The following is a 21,968-nucleotide window of genomic DNA, read 5'->3' as shown; positions in this document are numbered from 1 at the left end:
TCGTGATGGTCAAGTGGATTAAGGCGTCTTGTACATACCAGTTGCGTGGCATCTGGGAGTATGGGTTCGAGTCACTTCTGGGGTGTGAGTTTTCAGTTGCATATTGTCCTGGGGACCATTCAGGCTTGTTCGCATATATATATATATATATATATATATATATATATATATATATATATATATATATATATATATATATTTGTATATATATAATCACGTGTTTACTTTCGTGATATACACACACATATATATATATATATATATATATATATATATATATATATAAATATATATATATATATATATATATATATATATATAAATATATATATATATATATATATATATATATATATATATATATATATATATATATATATATATATATATATATATATACATATATACATATATATATATATATATATATATATATATATATATATATATATATATATATATATATATATATATATATATATATATATATATATATATATATATATATATTATTAAATATGACCGAAAAAGTAAGATTAATAATTCTAACACGAATTTTCTCTATCTTTCTTACGTTTCTTTTCACTGTTGATGGTAATTCAAAGATCAATTCTAAAAAATTCATTTTTATTTCAAGTCGGACGCGACACTTGAGCGCGTTTCGTAAAACTTATTACATTTTCAAAGACTTTAGTTTACAAACACACAACTGAAACTGAATAGAGCTTACACATCTTCGATTTTATATCTACATTTGGGTGAGGTGGATGAGGTGAAAACAAAATTTCAACAATGGGTATTGAATGGATATTAAATTCAAACACAAGACAGAACACGAAACAATGGGTATTGAATGGAAGTAATTGTAGAAAGCCTATTGGTCCATATTTCTCGATGCTTCTATATTGGAGCGGAGTCTTGAAGTGGGTAGAATATAGTTGTGCATTAATTGTTTGTTGATTGCTGGTGTTGACTTCTTGATGTGTAGTGCCTCGCAGACGTCAAGCCGCCTGCTATCGCTGTATCTATCGATGATTTCTGTGTTGTTTGCTAAGATTTCTCTGGTGATGGTTTGTTTGCGGGAAGAGATTATATGTTCCTTAATGGAGCTCTGTTGCTTATGCATCGTTAAACGCCTGGAAAGAGATGTTGTTGTCTTGCCTATATACTGGGTTTTTTGAGGCTTACAGTCCCCAAGAGGGAATTTGAAGGCATAGACGACGTTGGTCTTTTTTAAAGCGTTCTGCTTTGTGTCTGGAGAGTTTCTCATGAGTAGGCTGGCCGTTTTTCTGGTTTTATAGTAAATCGTCAGTTGTCTCTTCTGATTTTTGTTTGTAGGGATAACGTTTCTACTGACAATATCTTTCAGGACCCTTTCCTCCATTTTATGGGCTGTGGAAAAGAAGTTCCTGTAAAATAGTCTAATAGGGGGTATAGGTGTTGTGTTAGTTGTCTCTTCAGAGGTTGCATGGCGTTTCACTTTCCTTCTTATGATGTCTTCCACGAAACCATTGGAGAAGCCGTTGTTGACTAGGACCTGCCTTACCCTACAGAGTTCTTCGTCGACTTGCTTCCATTCTGAGCTGTGGCTGAGGGCACGGTCGACATAAGCGTTAACAACACTCCTCTTGTACCTGTCCGGGCAGTCACTGTTAGCATTCAGGCACATTCCTATGTTTGTTTCCTTAGTGTAGACTGCAGTGTGGAAAACTCCGCTCCTTTCCATGACTGTTACATCTAGAAAGGGCAGCTTCCCATCCTTCTCCATCTCGTAAGTGTAACGCAACACAGAATTCTGCTCAAATGCCTCCTTCAGCCCTGGCAGATGTCTGACATCAGGTACCTGTGTAAAAATGTCGTCATCATACCTGCAGTATATGGCCGGTTTCAAGTTCATGTCGACTAAGACTTTTGCCTCACATCACACAGTCGCCACCTGCCATAGTTCCTCTGGCAGCCCACACTACAGCAGGTGAGTCGGGGGAACCCATTATATAGGTACCATATTCTCTTGATTTTCCACTCCGTAAAAAATCCAACCTTTGCGCATAGACAGAAACGTACGAACCCAACGAACCAACCTTACTTATCGAAAGTAATACGTTGAAAAATTCATTGTGTGCCATTTCTTTTCTTAATTGGTTGCATTTGTAACGTTGGTTACGTTAACGTAAAAACGCGACACATTAGATGAGAAGACGGGTTGAGGGAAGAGCCTTAATGTGCACGCTTCAAACCCTCCATCGATCCTGTGTTCATCATGCTACCTTAAAATTTGAGATTATATGTTCCTTAAGGAACATATAATCTCTTCCCACAACCAGACCATCACTAGAGAAGTCTTAACAAAAAAACACGGAAATCATCGATAGATACAGCGATAGCAGGCGGCTTGATATCTGCGAGGCACTACACGTTAAGAAGTCGACACCAGCAATCAACAGCCAATTAATGCACAACTATATTCTACCCACTTCAAGACTCCGCTCCAATATAGAAGCATCAAGAAATATGGGCCAAAAGGCCCTTTGCAGTTACTTTCATTCTCCCCTTTAACTTACAAAATATTATACCCATTGTTTCGTGTTCTGTCTTGCGTTGAAAGTTTGTTTTCACCTCATCCAAAATTGTTGTAACATATCACCTCACCCAAATGCAGGTATAAACTCGAAGCTGTTTAAACTCTGTTTACTTACAGTTGTGTGTGTGTAAACTAAAGTCTTTGAAAATGTAATAATTTATTACGAAACGCGTTCAAGTGTCGCGTCAGACTAGAAATAAAAATGAATTTTGGAGAATTGATTTTTCAGTTACCATCAACAGTGAAAAGAAATATAAGAAATATTGAGAAAATTCGTGTTAGAATTATTAATCTTACTTTTTCGGTCATATTTAATAATATATGTCTACAGGAAAGACTGCTACCAAAATATACTAATATATACATATATATATATATATATATATATATATATATATATATATATATATATATATATATATATATATATATATATATATATCTATATATATCTATATATATCTATATATATATATATATATATATATATATATATATATATATATATATATATATATATATATATATATATATATATACGTCGTACCTAGTAGCCAGAATGCACTTTTCGGCCTACTATGCAAGGCCCGATTTGCCTAATAAGCCAAGTTTTCCTGAATTAATATATTTTCCCAATTTTTTTTCTTCTGAAATGATAAAGCTACCCATTTCATTATGTATGAGGTCAATATTTTTTTATTGGAGTTAAAATTAACGTAGATATATGACCGAACCTAACCAACCCTACCTAACCTAACCTAACCTATCTTTATAGGTTAGGTTAGGTTAGGTAGCCGAAAAAGTTAGGTTAGGTTAGGGTAGGTAGGTTAGGTAGTCGAAAAACAATTAATTCATGAAAACTTGGCTTATTAGGCAAATCGGGCCTTGCAAAGTAGGCTGAGAAGTGCGTTCTGGCTACTAGGTTCGATATATATATATATATATATATATATATATATATATATATATATATATATATATATATATATATATATATATATATATATATGTCGTACCTAGTAGCCAGAACGCACTTCTCAGCCTACTATGCAAGGCCCGATTTGCCTAATAAGCCAAGTTTTCCTGAATTATTATATTTTCTCTAATTTTTTTCTTATGAAATGATAAAGCTACCCATTTCATTATGTATGAGGTCAATTTTTTTTTATTTGAGTTAAAATTAACGTAGATATATGACCAAACCTAACCAACCCTACCTAACCTAACCTAACCTATCTTTATAGGTTAGGTTAGGTTAGGTAGCCGAAAAAGTTAGGTTAGGTTAGGTTAGGTAGGTTAGGTAGTCGAAAAACAATTAATTCATGAAAACTTGGCTTATTAGGCAAATCGGGCCTTGAATAGTAGGCAGAGAAGTGAGTTCTGGCTATTAGGTACGACATATATATATATATATATATATATATATATATATGTTGTACCTAGTAGCCAGAACGTCGTACTCGGCCTACTATGCAAGGCCCGGTTTGCCTAATAAGCCAAGTTTTCCTGAATTAATATATTTTCTCAAAAATTTTTCTTATGAAATGATAAAGCTACCCGTTTCATTATGTATGAGGTAATTTTTTTTTTATTGGAGTTAAAATTAACGTAGATATATGACCGAACCGAACCAACCCTACCTAACCTAACCTAACCTATCTTTATAGGTTAAGTTAGGTTAGGTAGCCGAAAAAGTTAGGTTAGGTTTGGTTAGGTAGTCGAAAAACAATTAATTCATGAAAACTTGGCTTATTAGGCAAATCGGGCCTTGTATAGTAGGCTGAGAAGTGCGTTCTGGCTACTAGGTACGACATATATATATATATATATATATATATATATATATATATATATATATATATATATATATATATATATATATATTAGTATATTTTGGTAGCAGTCTTTCCTGTAGATATATATTATTAAATATGACCGAAAAAGTAAGATTAATAATTCTAACACGAATTTTCTCAATCTTTCGTACATTACGCTTCACTGTTGGAGGTAAATCAAAAATCACTTCTCCAAAATTCATTTTTATTTCTAGTCTGACGCGACACGGGCGCGTTTCGTAAAACTTATTACATTTTCAAAGACTTCACAAATACACAACTGATTAGAACTAGCGTTTCCCTGATTTTATATCTACATTTGAGTGAGGTGGGAAGGGTGATGTGGCATTACATTTGAGTGAGGTGGGAAGGGTGATGTGGCATTAACACAAGACAGAACACTAGAGGATATTAATAGGGTATTAAAAGTATCAACACAAGACAGAACAGAAACAATGGGTATTGAATAGAAGTGTTTGTAGAAAGCCTATTGGTCCATATTTCTTGATGCTTCTATATTGGAGCGGAGTCTTGAGGTGGGTAGAATATAGTTGTGCAATAATTGGCTGTTGATTGCTGGTGTTGACTTCTTGATGTGCAGTGCCTCGCAAACGTCAAGCCGCCTGCTATCGCTGTATCTATCGATGATTTCTGTGTTGTTTACTAGGATTTCTCTGGCGATGTTTTGGTTATGGGAAGAGATTATATGTTCCTTAATGGAGCCCTGTTGTTTATGCATCGTTAAACGCCTAGAAAGAGATGTTGTTGTCTTGCCTATATACTGGGTTTTTTTGGAGCTTACAGTCCCCAAGTGGGCATTTGAAGGCATAGACGACGTTAGTCTCTTTTAAAGCGTTCTGTTTTGTGTCTGGAGAGTTTCTCATGAGTAGGCTGGCAGTTTTCCTGGTTTTATAGTAAATCGTCAGTTGTATCCTCTGATTTTTGTCTGTAGGGATAACGTTTCTATTAACAATATCTTTCAGGACCCTTTCCTCTGTTTTATGAGCTGTGGAAAAGAAGTTCCTGTAAAATAGTCTAATAGGGGGTATAGGTGTTGTGTTAGTTGTCTCTTCGGAGGTTGCATGGCTTTTCACTTTCCTTCTTATGATGTCTTCGATGAAACCATTGGAGAAGCCGTTATTGACTAGGACCTGCCTTACCCTGCAGAGTTCTTCGTCGACTTGCTTCCATTCCGAGCTGTGGCTGAGAGCACGGTCGACGTATGCGTTAACAACACTCCTCTTGTACCTGTCAGGGCAGTCGCTGTTGGCATTTAGGCACATTCCAATGTTTGTTTCCTTTGTGTAGACTGCAGTGTGGAAACCTCCGCCCTTTTCCATGACTGTTACATCTAGAAAAGGCAGCTTCCCATCCTTTTCCGTCTCGTAAGTGAAACGCAGCACGGAACTCTGCTCAAATGCCTCCTTTAGCTCCTGCAGATGCCTGACATCAGGTACCTGTGTAAAAATATCGTCAACATACCTGCAGTATATGGCCGGTTTCAAGTTCATGTCGACTAAGACTTTTTGCTCGATGGTACCCATGTAGAAGTTTGCAAACAGGACACCTAGGGGAGAACCCATGGCGACCCCATCTACTTGCTTATACATGTGCCCATCCGGGCTCAAGAAGGGTGCCTCTTTAGTACAAGCTTGGAGTAGTTTCCTCAGAATACTTTCTGGCATGTCAAGAGGAGTACAGGCTGGATCACGATACACTCTGTCGGCTATCATTCCGATTGTCTCGTCCACAGGTACGTTGGTAAACAGCGATTCTACGTCCAACGAGGCTCTTATCCCTGTGGCCCGTGCGCCCCGCAGTAAGTCCACAAATTCCTTTGGAGACTTCAGGCTGAAGGCGCAAGGAACATAAGGAGTCAGCAGGCCGTTGAGTCGCTTCGCCAGTCTGTACGTGGGTGTGGGTATCTGGCTAATGATTGGCCGAAGTGGGTTTCCAGGCTTGTGCGTCTTGACATTTCCATACGCGTATCCAGGTTTATATTCCCCAATGATCTTTGGCAGGTGGAGTCCGGATTTCTTGGCGTTCACAGTTTCGATCAGTTTGTTGACCTTTGCTTTTAATTCGGCTGTAGTGTCCTTCGTTACCCTTTGGAACTTAGTTTGGTCAGAGAGTATGATGTTCATTTTCGCCAGATATTCGTCTTTTTTAAGAATGACATATATTGGCGACTTGTCACCTCTCCTGACAACTATCTCCTTGTTCTCACGAAGGCTTTTAGCTGCCGCTTAGCTCGGGGGACAGTATGGTGCTTCTGTAGTTGCCTCGATTCTTTCCTCCTTCTGCAATAAGTTCTGCTTGTAAGGTATCTTTGGTAGTGACCTTCTTTTGTGTCTCGAGGTCGAATATGTCGTCCAACAGAATTTCCAACTCTACTTTCCGGGCCATTTCACTCGGTCTGGACATAACATGACAGTTTATGCCCAGATTTAGGAGAGTGACTTGGTCCTCAGTGAGGTTAATTCCTGCAAGGTTCAGGAAGCCATCTCTTGGTCGTGGAATTGCCATAGGTCCTCCATATAATGTTGTTAGTTTCTTGATAATCCTTGTTTCAGTGCTGAGGTGATGTTGGTCTGTGAGGATGTCAAGGTGTTGTTCAATGCGGGTACGGATACTATGGTCGATGTTGCTATTTCTCCACTCGTTTGTAGCATGAAGTAGTTGCGTTTTGTTGTCTTTGATTTCATTCTCTGCCTTGTATATCTGATCACGAATCAGATCCTGGCGATATTTTATCGTGAAGGCTTGATTCCTTGCTGCTGGGTCGTGCACTTTAACATTAGTATATTTTGGTAGCAGTCTTTCCTGTAGACATATATTATTAAATATGACCGAAAAAGTAAGATTAATAATTCTAACACGAATTTTCTCAATCTTTCGTACATTACGCTTCACTGTTGGAGGTAAATCAAAAATCACTTCTCCAAAATTCATTTTTATTTCTAGTCTGACGCGACACGGGCGCGTTTCGTAAAACTTATTACATTTTCAAAGACTTCACAAATACACAACTGATTAGAACTAGCGTTTCCCTGATTTTATATCTACATTTGAGTGAGGTGGGAAGGGTGATGTGGCATTACATTTGAGTGAGGTGGGAAGGGTGATGTGGCATTAACACAAGACAGAACACTAGAGGATATTAATAGGGTATTAAAAGTATCAACACAAGACAGAACAGAAACAATGGGTATTGAATAGAAGTGTTTGTAGAAAGCCTATTGGTCCATATTTCTTGATGCTTCTATATTGGAGCGGAGTCTTGAGGTGGGTAGAATAATCACTTCTATTCAATACCCATTGTTTCTGTTCTGTCTTGTGTTGATACTTTTAATACCCTATTAATATCCTCTAGTGTTCTGTCTTGTGTTAATGCCACATCACCCTTCCCACCTCACTCAAATGTAATGCCACATCACCCTTCCCACCTCACTCAAATGTAGATATAAAATCAGGGAAACGCTAGTTCTAATCAGTTGTGTATTTGTGAAGTCTTTGAAAATGTAATAAGTTTTACGAAACGCGCCCGTGTCGCGTCAGACTAGAAATAAAAATGAATTTTGGAGAAGTGATTTTTGATTTACCTCCAACAGTGAAGCGTAATGTACGAAAGATTGAGAAAATTCGTGTTAGAATTATTAATCTTACTTTTTCGGTCATATTTAATAATATATATATATATATATATATATATATATATGTCGTACCTAGTAGCCAGAACGCACTTCTCAGCCTACTATGCAAGGCCCGATTTGCCTAATAAGCCAAGTTTTGCTGAATTAATATATTTTCTCTAATTTTTTTCTTATGAAATGATAAAGCTACCCATTTCATTATATATGAAGTCAATTTTTTTTATTGGAGTTAAAATTAACGTAGATATATGACCGAACCTAACCAAGCCTACCTAACCTAACCTAACCTATCTTTATAGGTTAGGTTAGGTTAGGTAGCAGAAAAAGTTAGGTTAGGTTATGTTAGGTAGGTTAGGTAGTCGAAAAACAATTAATTCATGAAAACTTGGCTTATTAGGCAAATCGGGCCTTGCATAGTAGGCTGAGAAGTGCGTTCTGGCTACTAGGTACGACATATATATATATATATATATATATGTCGTACCTAATAGCCAGAATGCACTTCTCAGCCCACTATGCAAGGCCCGATTTGCCTAATAAGCCAAGTTTTCCTGAATTAATATATTTTTTCAAATTTTTTTCTTATGAAATGATAAAGCTACCATTTTCATTATGTATGAGGTCAATTTTTTTTTATTGGAGTTAAAATTAACGTAGATATATGACCGAACCTAACCAACCCTACCTAACCTAACCTAACCTATCTCTATCGGTTAGGTTAGGTTAGGTAGCAGAAAAAGTTAGGTTAGGTTAGGTTAGGTTGGTTAGGTAGTCGAAAAAACATTAATTCATGAAAACTTGGCTTATTAGGCAAATTGGGCCATGCATAGTTGGCTGAGAAGTGCGTTCTGGCTATTAGGTACGACATATATATATATATATATATATATATATATATATATATATATATATATATATATATATATATATATATATATATATATATATATATATATATATATATATATATATATATATATATATATATATATATATATATATATATATATATATATATATATATATATATATATATATATATATATATATATATATATATATATATATTAGTATATTTTGGTAGCAGTCTTTCCTGTAGACATATAATATTAAATATGACCGAAAAGTAAGATTAATAATTCTAACACGAATTTTCTCAATCTTTCGTACATTTCTTTTCACTGTTGGTGGTAATTCAAAAATCAATTCTCCAAAATTCATTTTTATTTCTAGTCTGACGCGACACTTGAGTGCGTTTCGTAAAACTTATTACATTTTCAAAGACTTTAGTTTAAACATACACAACTGAATAGAACTTACACATCTCCGATTTGTTTATATCTACATTTGAGTGAGGTGGATAGGGTGAGGTGGTATTTAATAAGGTATTAAATTCATCAATACAAGACAGAACACGAAACAATGGGTATTGAATAGAAGTGATTGTAGAAAGCCTATTGGTCCATATTTCTTGATGCTTCTATATTGGAGCGGAGTCTTGAAGTGGGTAGAATATAGTTGTGCATTAATTGGCTGTTGATTGCTGGTGTTGACTTCTTGATGTGTAGTGCCTCGCAGATGTCAAGCCGCCTGCTATCGCTGTATCTATCGATGATTTCTGTGTTGTTTGCTAAGATTTCTCTGGTGATGGTTTGGTTGTGGGAAGAGATTATATTTTCCTTAATGGAGCCCTGTTGCTTATGCATCGTTAATCACCTGGAAAGAGATGTTGTTGTCTTGCCTATATACTGAGTTTTTTTAGGCTTACAGTCTCCAAGAGGGCATTTGAAGGCATATACGACGTTGGTCTCTTTTAAAGCGTTCTGCTTTGTGTCTGGAGAGTTTCTCATGAGTAGGCTAGCCGTTTTTTTGGTTTTATAGTAAATAGTCAGTTGTATCTTCTGATTTTTGTCTGTAGGGATAACGTTTCTATTAACAATATCTTTCAGGACCATTTCCTCCGTTTTATGAGCTGTGGAAAAGAAGTTCCTGTAAAATAGTCTGTGAAACGCGTTTCACTTACGAGATGGAGAAGGATGGGAAGCTGCCCTTTCTAGATGCAACAGTCATGGAAAGGAGCGGAGGTTTCCACACTGCAGTCTACACTAAGGAAACGAACATAGGAATGTGCCTAAATGCCAACAGTGACTGCCCAGACAGGTGCAAGAGGAGTGTTGTTAACGCTTATGTCGACCGTGCTCTCAACTACAGCTCAGGATGGAAGCAAGTCGACGAAGAACTCTGTAGGGTAAGGCAGGTCCTAGTCAACAACAGCTTCTCCAATGGTTTCGTTGAAGACATCATAAGAAGGAAAGTGAAACGCCATGCAACCTCTGAAGAGACAACTAACACAACACCTATACCCCCTATTAGACTATTTTACAGGAACTTCTTTTCCACAGCTCATTAAACGGAGAAAAGGGTCCTGAAAGATATTGTTAATAGAAACGTTATCCCTACCGACAAAAATCAGAAGATACAACTGACGATTTACTATAAAACCAAAAAAACGGCCAGCCTACTCATGAGAAACTCTCCAGACACAAAGCAGAACGCTTTAAAAGAGACCAACGTCGTCTATGCCTTCAAATGCCCTCTTGGGGACTGTAAGCCTCAAAAAACTCAGGTTATAGGCAAGACAACAACATCTCTTTTCAGGCGGTTAACGATGCATAAGCAACAGGGCTCCATTAAGGAACATATAATCTCTTCCCACAATCAAACCATCACCAGAGGAATCTTAGCAAACAACACAGAAATTATCGATAGATACAGCGATAGGAGGCGGCTTGACATCTGCGAGGAACTACATATCATGAAGTCAACACCAACACTCAACAGCCAATTAATGCACAACTATATTCTACCCACTTCAAGACTCCGCTCCAATATAGAAGCATCTAGAAATATGGGCCAATAGGCCCTCTGCAATTACTTCGATTCTTACCTTCAATACCCATTGTTACGTGTTCTATCCTGTGTTGAAAGTTTTGTTCACCTCATCCAAAACTGTTGTAACATATATATATGTATATATATATATATATATATATATATATATATATATATATATATATATATATATATATATATATATATATATATATATATATATATATATATATATATGTCGTACCTAGTAGCCAGAACGCACTTCTCAGCCTACTATGCAAGGCCTGATTTGCCTAATAAGCCAAGTTTTCATGAAATAATTGTTTTTCGACTACCTAACCTACCTAACCTAACCTAACTTTTTCGGGTACCTAACCTAACCTAACCTATAAAGATAGGTTAGGTTAGGTTAGGTAGGGTTGGTTAGGTTCGGTCATATATCTACGTTAATTTTAACTCCAATAAACAAAAATTGACCTCATACATAATGAAATAGGTAGCTTTATCATTTCATAAGAAAAAAATTAGAGAAAATATATTAATTCAGGAAAACTTGGCTTATTAGGCAAATCGGGCCTTGCATAGTAGGCCGAGTATGACGTTCTGGCTACTAGGTACAACATATATATATATAAATATATTTATATATATATATATATATATATATATATATATATATATATATATATATATATATATATATATATATATTTTATTAAATATGACCGAAAAAGTAAGATTAATAATTCTAACACGAATTTTCTCAATCTTTCGTACATTATGCTTCACTGTTGGAGGTAAATCAAAAATCACTTCTCCAAAATTCATTTTTATTTCTAGTCTGACGCGACACGGGCGCGTTTCGTAAAACTTATTACATTTTCAAAGACTTCACAAATACACAACTGATTAGAACTTGCGTTTCCCTGATTTTATATCTACATTTGAGTGAGGTGGGAAGGGTGATGTGGCATTACATTTGAGTGAGGTGGGAAGGATGATGTGGCATTAACACAAGACAGAACACTAGAGGATATTAATAGGGTATTAAAGGCAGGTTCTAGTCAATAACGGCTTCTCCAATGGTTTCATCGAAGACATCATAAGAAGGAAAGTGAAAAGCCATGCAACCTCCGAAGAGACAACTAACACAACACCTATACCCCCTATTAGACTATTTTACAGGAACTTCTTTTCCACAGCTCATAAAACAGAGGAAAGGGTCCTGAAAGATATTGTTAATAGAAACGTTATCCCTACAGACAAAAATCAGAGGATACAACTGACGATTTACTATAAAACCAGAAAAACGGCCAGCCTACTCATGAGAAACTCTCCAGACACGAAACAGAACGCTTTAAAAGAGACTAACGTCGTCTATGCCTTCAAATGCCCACTTGGGGACTGTAAGCTCCAAAAAACCCAGTATATAGGCAAGACAACAACATCTCTTTCTAGGCGTTTAACGATGCATAAACAACAGGGCTCCATTAAGGAACATATAATCTCTTCCCATAACCAAACCATCGCCAGAGAAATCCTAGTAAACAACACAGAAATCATCGATAGATACAGCGATAGCAGGCGGCTTGACGTTTGCGAGGCACTACACATCAAGAAGTCAACACCAGCAATCAACAGCCAATTATTGCACAACTATATTCTACCCACCTCAAGACTCCGCTCCAATATAGAAGCATCAAGAAATATGGACCAATAGGCTTTCTACAAACACTTCTATTCAATTTCCATTGTTTCGTGTTCTGTCTTGTGTTGATACTTTTAATACCCTATTAATATCCTCTAGTGTTCTGTCTTGTGTTAATGCCACATCATCCTTCCCACCTCACTCAAATGTAATGCCACATCACCCTTCCCACCTCACTCAAATGTAGATATAAAATCAGGGAAACGCAAGTTCTAATCAGTTGTGTATTTGTGAAGTCTTTGAAAATGTAATAAGTTTTACGAAACGCGCCCGTGTCGCGTCAGACTAGAAATAAAAATGAATTTTGGAGAAGTGATTTTTGATTTACCTCCAACAGTGAAGCATAATGTACGAAAGATTGAGAAAATTCGTGTTAGAATTATTAATCTTACTTTTTCGGTCATATTTAATAAAATATGTCTACAGGAAAGACTGCTACCAAAATATACTAATATATATATATATATATATATATATATATATATATATATATATATATATATATGCCGTACCTAGTAGCCAGAACGCATTTCTCAGCGTACTATGCAAGGCCCGATTTGCCTAATAAGCCAAGTTTTCATGAATTAATTATTTTTCGACTACCTAACCAACCTAACCTAACTTTTTCGGTTACCTAACCTAACCTAACCTATAAAAATAGGTTAGGTTAGGTTAGGTAGGGTTGGTTAGGTTCGGTCATATATCTACGTTAATATTAATTCCAATAACAAAAAATTGACCTCATACATAATTAAATTCTACGTAGAATTTAATACCCATTTAATACCCATTGTTGAAAGTTTGTTTTCACCTCATCCACCTCATCCAAATATAGATATAAACTCGAAGATGTGCAAAGCTCTATTCAGTTTCAGTTGTGTGTTTGTAAACTAAAGTCTTTGAAAATGTAATAAGTTTTACGAAACGCGCTCAAGTGTCGCCTCAGACTAGAAATAAAAATGAATTATGGAGAATTGATCTTTGAATTACCATCAACAGTGAAAAGAAACGTAAGAAAGATCGAGAAAATTCGTGTTAGAATTATTAATCTTACTTTTTCGGTCATATTTAATAATATATATCTACATATATATATATATATATATATATATATATATATATATATATATATATATATATATATATATATATATATATATATATATATATATATATATATATATATATATATTATATTATATATATATATATTATATTATATATATATATATATATATATATATATATATATATATATATATATATATGCAGCCAATCAAACTACAGTATTAAATTACATATATTAGTAAAGATAATTTAGAGGCCTTATCTTATTGTATAGTAGGCTAATGTCCACCTGGTAGATGGTCGGCCCAGCGGACAGCACACTGGACTTGTGATCCTGTGGTCCCGGGTTCGATCCCGGGCGCCAGCGAGAAACGATGGGCAGAGTTTCTTTCACCCTATGCTCCTGTTACCTTGCACTAAATAGGTACCTTGGAGTTAGTCAGCTGTCACGGACTGCTTCCTGGGGGTGGAGACCTGGTCAAGGACAGGGCCGCGGGGACACTAAAAAAAGCCCCGAAATCAACTCAAGATAGGTATGAACAAGGATGTTGAAACCAAATAATCCTCATAGTTGAGAGACTAGCATCCACCATCCATATACTGATATACCAAGATTAATTCTTGCTTCCTCTTCTATACCTGTTAAAGCAACCCGTTCTCGCAAATTCGTAAAGTCAATATTGACTTAATAAATAAGTGCATAGGTGACATACTAAACATAATAGATACCCTTAAAAAGCTTCATAGAAAACACCGACCTTACTTAACCTTGTTAGTATCTTAAGATAAGCATCTTATAGCTTCGTAATTACAATTGTTACTTAACCTATTATAGGTATAGGTTAAGTAATAATTGTAATTACAAAGCAATAAGATGCTTATCTGAAGATACTAACAAGGTTAGGTAAGGTCGGTGTTTTCTATGAAGCTTTTTAAGGGTATCTATTATGTTTAGTATATCACCTATGCACGTAGTTAATAAGTCAATATTGACTTTACGAATTTGCGAGAACGGGTTGGTTAAAGAGACACTTGCTGTAAAGCAGGAATCCTATATATGATTATTATATCAGAGAAAATACTGGTATATTATATGATAATGACCAAGGAATAATTACCTAGCTGGGTTGAGTCGTTGTCTCTCGTGCTAACCGGTTCGACCAATATCTACCTAACATTAACCGGCCAGAAAATGGCTAGATAAGAAAATGGGTTTTGGTAATACACTTGCCTTGTTTAGATGTTAACAGCGTGTTGATGATGGAAGAAGCACTAATTTGATCTTCATAACACTTTGTCCAAGGGAGAATTACAGGTGTGGAATATGCTCCTGCAACTCTGGTCCTAAACAATGGCTGACCTCTCTCCCTCTGACGTCTTGGCACTCCTTGTCCAGATGTCAATAATTGGTAGAAAGGTTACATATACTTTATTTTGGTACTGATAATTAAGTTAATACAAATGAGATGTTTTTATGACGTTAAATTTTATGATGCAATGATATCCCGTTTTCTATTGACAGAAAATTCCACTACAGGCTACATTTTCTATGGGTTAACTTGTGTATACAACAGCAGCAATATTATCTGCTTATTGTATTTAATATTAGTAAATGCTGTCGGGTTTTCCGACACAGATAATTCAGAGAAAAACTTGCCACTTAACTCTGAATACGTATGAGTGTTCACTTGTTCTACCACCCTCTTATTTTATGTTGTTCACTTTATTATACAAGGTTATACAGTTACATATCTGATTGTTTACAAAAACTGAACATTAAGAGGGCATAAGAGGAAGTTTGTTTGATTTCTGCTGTAGATTTCTTCAAACTCTTCCGACACCGGGCAGGAATCGAGGACGCAGCGGGCATTCCCTCCCCTCTGGATCGCAACACTGAGGTGCTGGAAGAGAAAACTTGCCGATCTCGGGTCTCTTGTAGTGTCAATGAACCTGGAACCAAGATACTTAAAAAACCTTCTTACACTCCCTCCCCATGGGCCTAGGGTCTCAGATCCTATTGGAACGAAGATGTACAGGTGATCTAATTCCCTATACTTGGTCGACTTGTATCTTTCTCTGTGTGTCGCCACGACTCCTGCTTGGCCGGCAGAGAGGTTGATGTATGTGGTTGCCAGGGTGGATATGCAAGTGTAGTCCCATGCCAACTGTCTACCACCCTTCCATGGGCACAGTGTGATTCTGTCTGGTCGGCCGGCAAAGCTAACAGAGTCACGGTTCAGTAGATTGCAGGGCTCTCTCTCTGCTGGACACTGGGCAGAGGCAAAGCTTCTCTTAATGATGTCACCGACTTCGTGGTGCCTAGAGTGCCAACCGCCAGATTTTCCACAGTGCAGGCCATGCAATCTATATTTGCACTGGATATATTCCAGTGCGAATATGGAAATATTCCATATTCGTCAGCATATGCCTCGTCGCAAATACATCTAAGAACAGTGTGGATAGAGGCAGCAAGGCAGAGAGCGACTGCAATATGGAGCTCCTGCGGATCAAGACGTGTGCCTGTCGCAGACATAGGGACTGCAACAAGGAAGTTCCCTGCATGGAAAGCCTGCACAGCTGTGAGATGTGAACGATCACTGGGAGTTGTTGCTGCCTCCAGCAAAGCTGTGGCTTCTTTGTCTACAATGAGACTGTCCCAGCTGGATTGTTTCTTTGCTTTCGGCATGGTTGGTCTGAGTGCTGGTCTGCCATGGTACCCCATTTTGTGTCGCATTCCGTGTAGTGGGAGTCCTGTATCCCTGCTAGGTCACACAGGTTGTCAGGTAGAATTTCTTTAACCAGGTCATCTGATGCTGAGGAGGAAGACAGAAAGGCTGGGAGAGCAATTTGGGTGGCAGCGCAGACACCCAAGCCACCAAGCCTGACAGGAAGAGTGGCTTGTTTACAATGGTATTCGTTGAGGGAGAGGTTAAGAGCTTTTTCTAGCATGGTCTTCAATAATAGGTCATACTCTTCAAGCTTTGGGCTGTCGTAGGATGGGGCGCACCTCAGAAAGTAGGTTAGCCTCGGAAGGGATAGGCATTTAGTGACGAGATATAAGTAAGCATCGTGGGCGTCGATGTCACCTATCCTGTCTTCCATTATCCTAAGGTCGGCGATTTTCTTATCAAGGATCTCCTCAATGGCGTTAGACCCGAAGGGGGCTTCAAGGAAGGTGCTGTTTTCTGCCCAAATGACATGGGCTCCAGGCAAGGCAGACCTTATTCTAGCTACGATGTCTGGGTTGGAGGAGACTACTTCACACTTGGAAGTGCTCAGGAAGAGACCCAGGCTTACTTCTTGCTCCCTTATTTTTCTGATGTCTTCCAAGACAGCTATAGCTAGGCTGCCAGCTATAGTGCCATCATCCAAAAACCAGATGTTGAACTCGCTGGACAAGCTTTCTGTGATTTCTTTTAAGACTAAGTCGAAAAGAAGAGGAGCAAGAGGATCACCTTGCTGAACACCTTCACATGATCTGATTTCGTGTTTGCGCAAGAACAGTTTTGACTCACCACTGTAGCACGATAGTATGAACGGGTAGAGGGGCCGGAAATGGCGATATACGGCCCAAAGCACTGCATCTCTTCTGACCATGTTGAAAGCATTCTTAAAGTCCAGTTTGAGCAGGGCCTTTTCGTCAGAAATGTTGGTGATGTATACTCGTGCTGCATGAGCAGCCGCTTCACAGCCTTGGGGGATCCATGATCCACATGTGGTTATTCTGCATATTATATATATATATATATATATATATATATATATATATATATATATATATATATATATATATATATATATATATATATATATATATATATATATATATATATATATATATATATATATATATATATATATATATATTTATATATTAATCCTGTAATGCCGCTTGCTGACCCAGGTGGGAAAGAAAGAGCTGCTTTGTAGATGATCCCAAATCTTAGCTGAATTGGTTTCAGCAATTCAGCCGCTTGCTGAATTGCTGAATCCTCGTAGCAGCCTTGGCAACCAGGCGTTGGAGAGTGTTGCCAACAAAGATTGGCCTGATTCCATCGTCCTTCTTTTTGAGAGCACAGAGGGAGGCACCAAAAAAAGAGGGACCTGATGACCTCAGGTATATCACCAGCCAGGCACGCATTGACGAACCTTGTGAGTTCCCTTGTGCAGCATCACCAACTGCAGTGTTTAACATTTGCTTGATGTGTTGAGGTTTTAATCCTGTAAACCCGCCTGCTGACCCAGGTGAGAAAGAAAGAGCTGCTTTGTAGACCTCAGATTCACCAACAGTTAATGGGTCTGAAATGGTCTCCGCTGGTGGCGGAACGGTGTTGTCGCCTTGAGGGGCTCTGGGTTGATGCTTGCTTTGCAGGGCCCGTGCTGTGACTGAGTTTCGAGGAGTAATTGTCTCTTCACTTATATATATATATATATATATATATATATATATATATATATATATATATATATATATATATATATATATATATATATATATATATATATATATATATATATATATATAATATGCAGAATAACCACTTGTGAAAAATAGAAAATGCTTAACGCGTTTTCGGCTAATTCGCCTTTATCAGAGCAAAGTAGAATGAAGATAAGATTGCTGATCAGACCTTTATATCCGCCTGGGTAGATCACCTGACCACCAAAAATAAGTGGAGGAAAGGAATTATAAGAAAGAAAGTAACTGCAGAAGGCCTATTGGCCCATACGAGGCCGCTCCTATTAATATCTCCAAGTGCCATACGTGTTAAATGATTGATATAGCAATCATTTAACACGTATGGCACTTGACGACTTCTTCTCACGAAGGCCCTTAGCTAGGTCGTGTGTTCTAATATTAGTATATTTTGGTAGCAGTCTTTCTTGTAGTTAGATATGACCAAAAGAGTAAGATTATTGGCTCCTAACACCGCCGCTGATGGTTGGAACAAACAATGGCTTATAACACCGTCGCTGATTGGAACAATGACTCATAACACCACCGCTTATTTGAACACATAATGGCGCCTAACACCGTCGCTGATGATTGGAACAAATAATGACTCATAACACCACCGCTGATGACTGGAACAATGACTCATAATACCGCCGCAGATGATTGGAACAATGACTCATAACACCGCCGCTGATTGGAACAAACAATGACTCATATAACACCGTCGCTGATGATTGGAGCAAACAAAGTCTCATATCATGACCGCTGGTGATTGGAACAAACAATGGGTCATACCACCGCCGATTATGATTGGCACAAACAATGGCTCCTAGCACCGCCACTGATGATTGGAACAAACAACAACTCATAACACCGCTGCTAATGATTGGGTCAAACAATGCGTATATATATATATATGTCGTACCTAGTAGCCAGAATGCACTTCTCGGCCTACTATGCAAGGCCTGATTTGCCTAATAAGCCAAGTTTTCCTGAATTAATATATTTTCTCTAATTTTTTTCTTATGAAATGATAAAGCTACCCATTTCATTATGTATGAGGTCAATTTTTTTTATTGAAGTTAAAATTAACGTAGATATATGACCGAACCTAACCAACCCAACCTAACCTAACCTAACCTATCTCTATAGGTTAGGTTATGTTAGGTAGCCGAAAATGTTAGGTTAGGTTAGGTTAGGTAGGTTAGGTAGTCGAAAAAGCATTAGTTCATGAAAACTTGGCTTATTAGGCAAATCGGGCCTTGCATAGTAGGCTGAGAAGTGCGTTCTGGCTACTAGGTACGACATATATATATATATATATATATATATATATATATATATATATATATATATATATATATATATATATATATATATATATATATATATATATATATATATATATATATATATATATATATATACATATATATATATATATATATAACCTTTGGACAACACCCACCAGTGGGACTCGAACCCAGAAAGCACAACTACCTTCCAGTAGCTGCCATAACTAGTATGCTTTAACCCACTACACCATCAGACCCTACAAAAGAAGTAGAGACTTCGAGATATATATACATCTCAAACATCTCCACTTCCCGAGGGCACCAGATGAGTGTGAGGTTAGTCTGCATTTTTCGTCAAGCCACTGTCAATGTGAGAGAACTCGTGTCCAGCTTATAAGCCTATACTTGCATAAACCACTTCTTTTGTAGGGTCTGATGATGTAGTGGGTTAAAGCATACTAGTTATGGCAGCTACTGGAAGGTAGTTGTGCTTTCTGGGTTCGAGTCCCACTGGTGGGTGTTGTCCAAAGATTGTTAATCTTCACTTGTGGTTTATGCAAGTATAGGCTTATAAGCTGGACACGAGTTCTCTCACATTGACAGTGACTTGACGAAAAATGCAGACTAACCTCACACTCATCTGGTGCCCTCGGGAAGTGGAGATGTTTGAGATGTATATATATCTCGAAGTCTCTACTTCTTTTGTAGGGTCTGATGGTGTAGTGGGTTAAAGCATACTAGTTATGGCAGCTACTGGAAGGTAGTTGTGCTTTCTGGGTTCCAGTCCCACTGGTGGGTGTTGTCCAAAGATTGTTAATCTTCACTTGTGGTTTATGCAAGTATAGGCTTATAAGCTGGACACGAGTTCTCTCACATTGACAGTGGCTTGATGAAAAATGCAGACTAACCTCACACTCATCTGGTGCCCTCGGGAAGTGGAGATGTTTGAGATGTATATATATTTCGAAGTCTCTACTTCTTTTGTAGGGTCTGATGGTGTAGTGGGTTAAAGCATACTAGTTATGGCAGCTACTGGAAGGTAGTTGTGCTTTCTGGGTTCGAGTCCCACTGGTGGGTGTTGTCCAAAGATTGTTAATCTTCACTTGTGGTTTATGCAAGTATAGGCTTATAAGCTGGACACGAGTTCTCTCACATTGACAGTGGCTTGACGAAAAATGCAGACTAACCTCACACTCATCTGGTGCCCTCAGGAAGTGGAGATGTTTGAGATGTATATATATCTCGAAGTCTCTACTTCTTTTGTAGGGTCTGATGGTGTAGTGGGTTAAAGCATACTAGTTATGGCAGCTACTGGAAGGTAGTTGTGCTTTCTGGGTTCGAGTCCCACTGGTGGGTGTTGTCCAAAGATTGTTAATCTTCACTTGTGGTTTATGCAAGTATAGGCTTATAAGCTGGACACGAGTTTTCTCACATTGACAGTGGCTTGACGAAAAATGCAGACTAACCTCACACTCATCTGGTGTCCTCGGGAAGTGGAGATGTTTGAGATGTATATATATCTCGAAGTCTCTACTTCTTTTGTAGGGTCTGATGGTGTAGTGGGTTAAAGCATACTAGTTATGGCAGCTACTGGAAGGTAGTTGTGCTTTCTGGGTTCGAGTCCCACTGGTGGGTGTTGTCCAAAGATTGTTAATCTTCACTTGTGGTTTATGCAAGTATAGGCTTATAAGCTGGACACGAGTTCTCTCACATTGACAGTGGCTTGATGAAAAATGCAGACTAACCTCACACTCATCTGGTGCCCTCGGGAAGTGGAGATGTTTGAGATGTATATATATTTCGAAGTCTCTACTTCTTTTGTAGGGTCTGATGGTGTAGTGTGTTAAAGCATACTAGTTATGGCAGCTACTGGAAGGTAGTTGTGCTTTCTGGGTTCGAGTCCCACTGGTGGGTGTTGTCCAAAGATTGTTAATCTTCACTTGTGGTTTATGCAAGTATAGGCTTATAAGCTGGACACGAGTTCTCTCACATTGACAGTGGCTTGACGAAAAATGCAGACTAACCTCACACTCATCTGGTGCCCTCGGGAAGTGGAGATGTTTGAGATGTATATATATCTCGAAGTCTCTACTTCTTTTGTAGGGTCTGATGGTGTAGTGGGTTAAAGCATACTAGTTATGGCAGCTACTGGAAGGTAGTTGTGCTTTCTGGGTTCGAGTCCCACTGGTGGGTGTTGTCCAAAGATTGTTAATCTTCACTTGTGGTTTATGCAAGTATAGGCTTTTTTATATATATATATATATATATATATATATATATATATATATATATATATATATATATATATATATATATACACTGCCGCTTATGATTGGAACAAACAATGGCTCATAACTCCACCTCTGTTATCTGGAACAAACAATGGTTCACAACAGTCTTAGGTTATCGGAGAAAACGCCAGAGAGCATCACTGAAGTAATAAACTGAGTAATTTTAAAGTGAAACAAATGGTAGAAATG

The sequence above is a fragment of the Procambarus clarkii genome, chromosome 29, assembly GCF_040958095.1.
Source record: "Procambarus clarkii isolate CNS0578487 chromosome 29, FALCON_Pclarkii_2.0, whole genome shotgun sequence".
Lineage (NCBI taxonomy): Eukaryota > Metazoa > Arthropoda > Malacostraca > Decapoda > Cambaridae > Procambarus > Procambarus clarkii.
Note: the sequence above shows the minus strand (reverse complement) of the source record.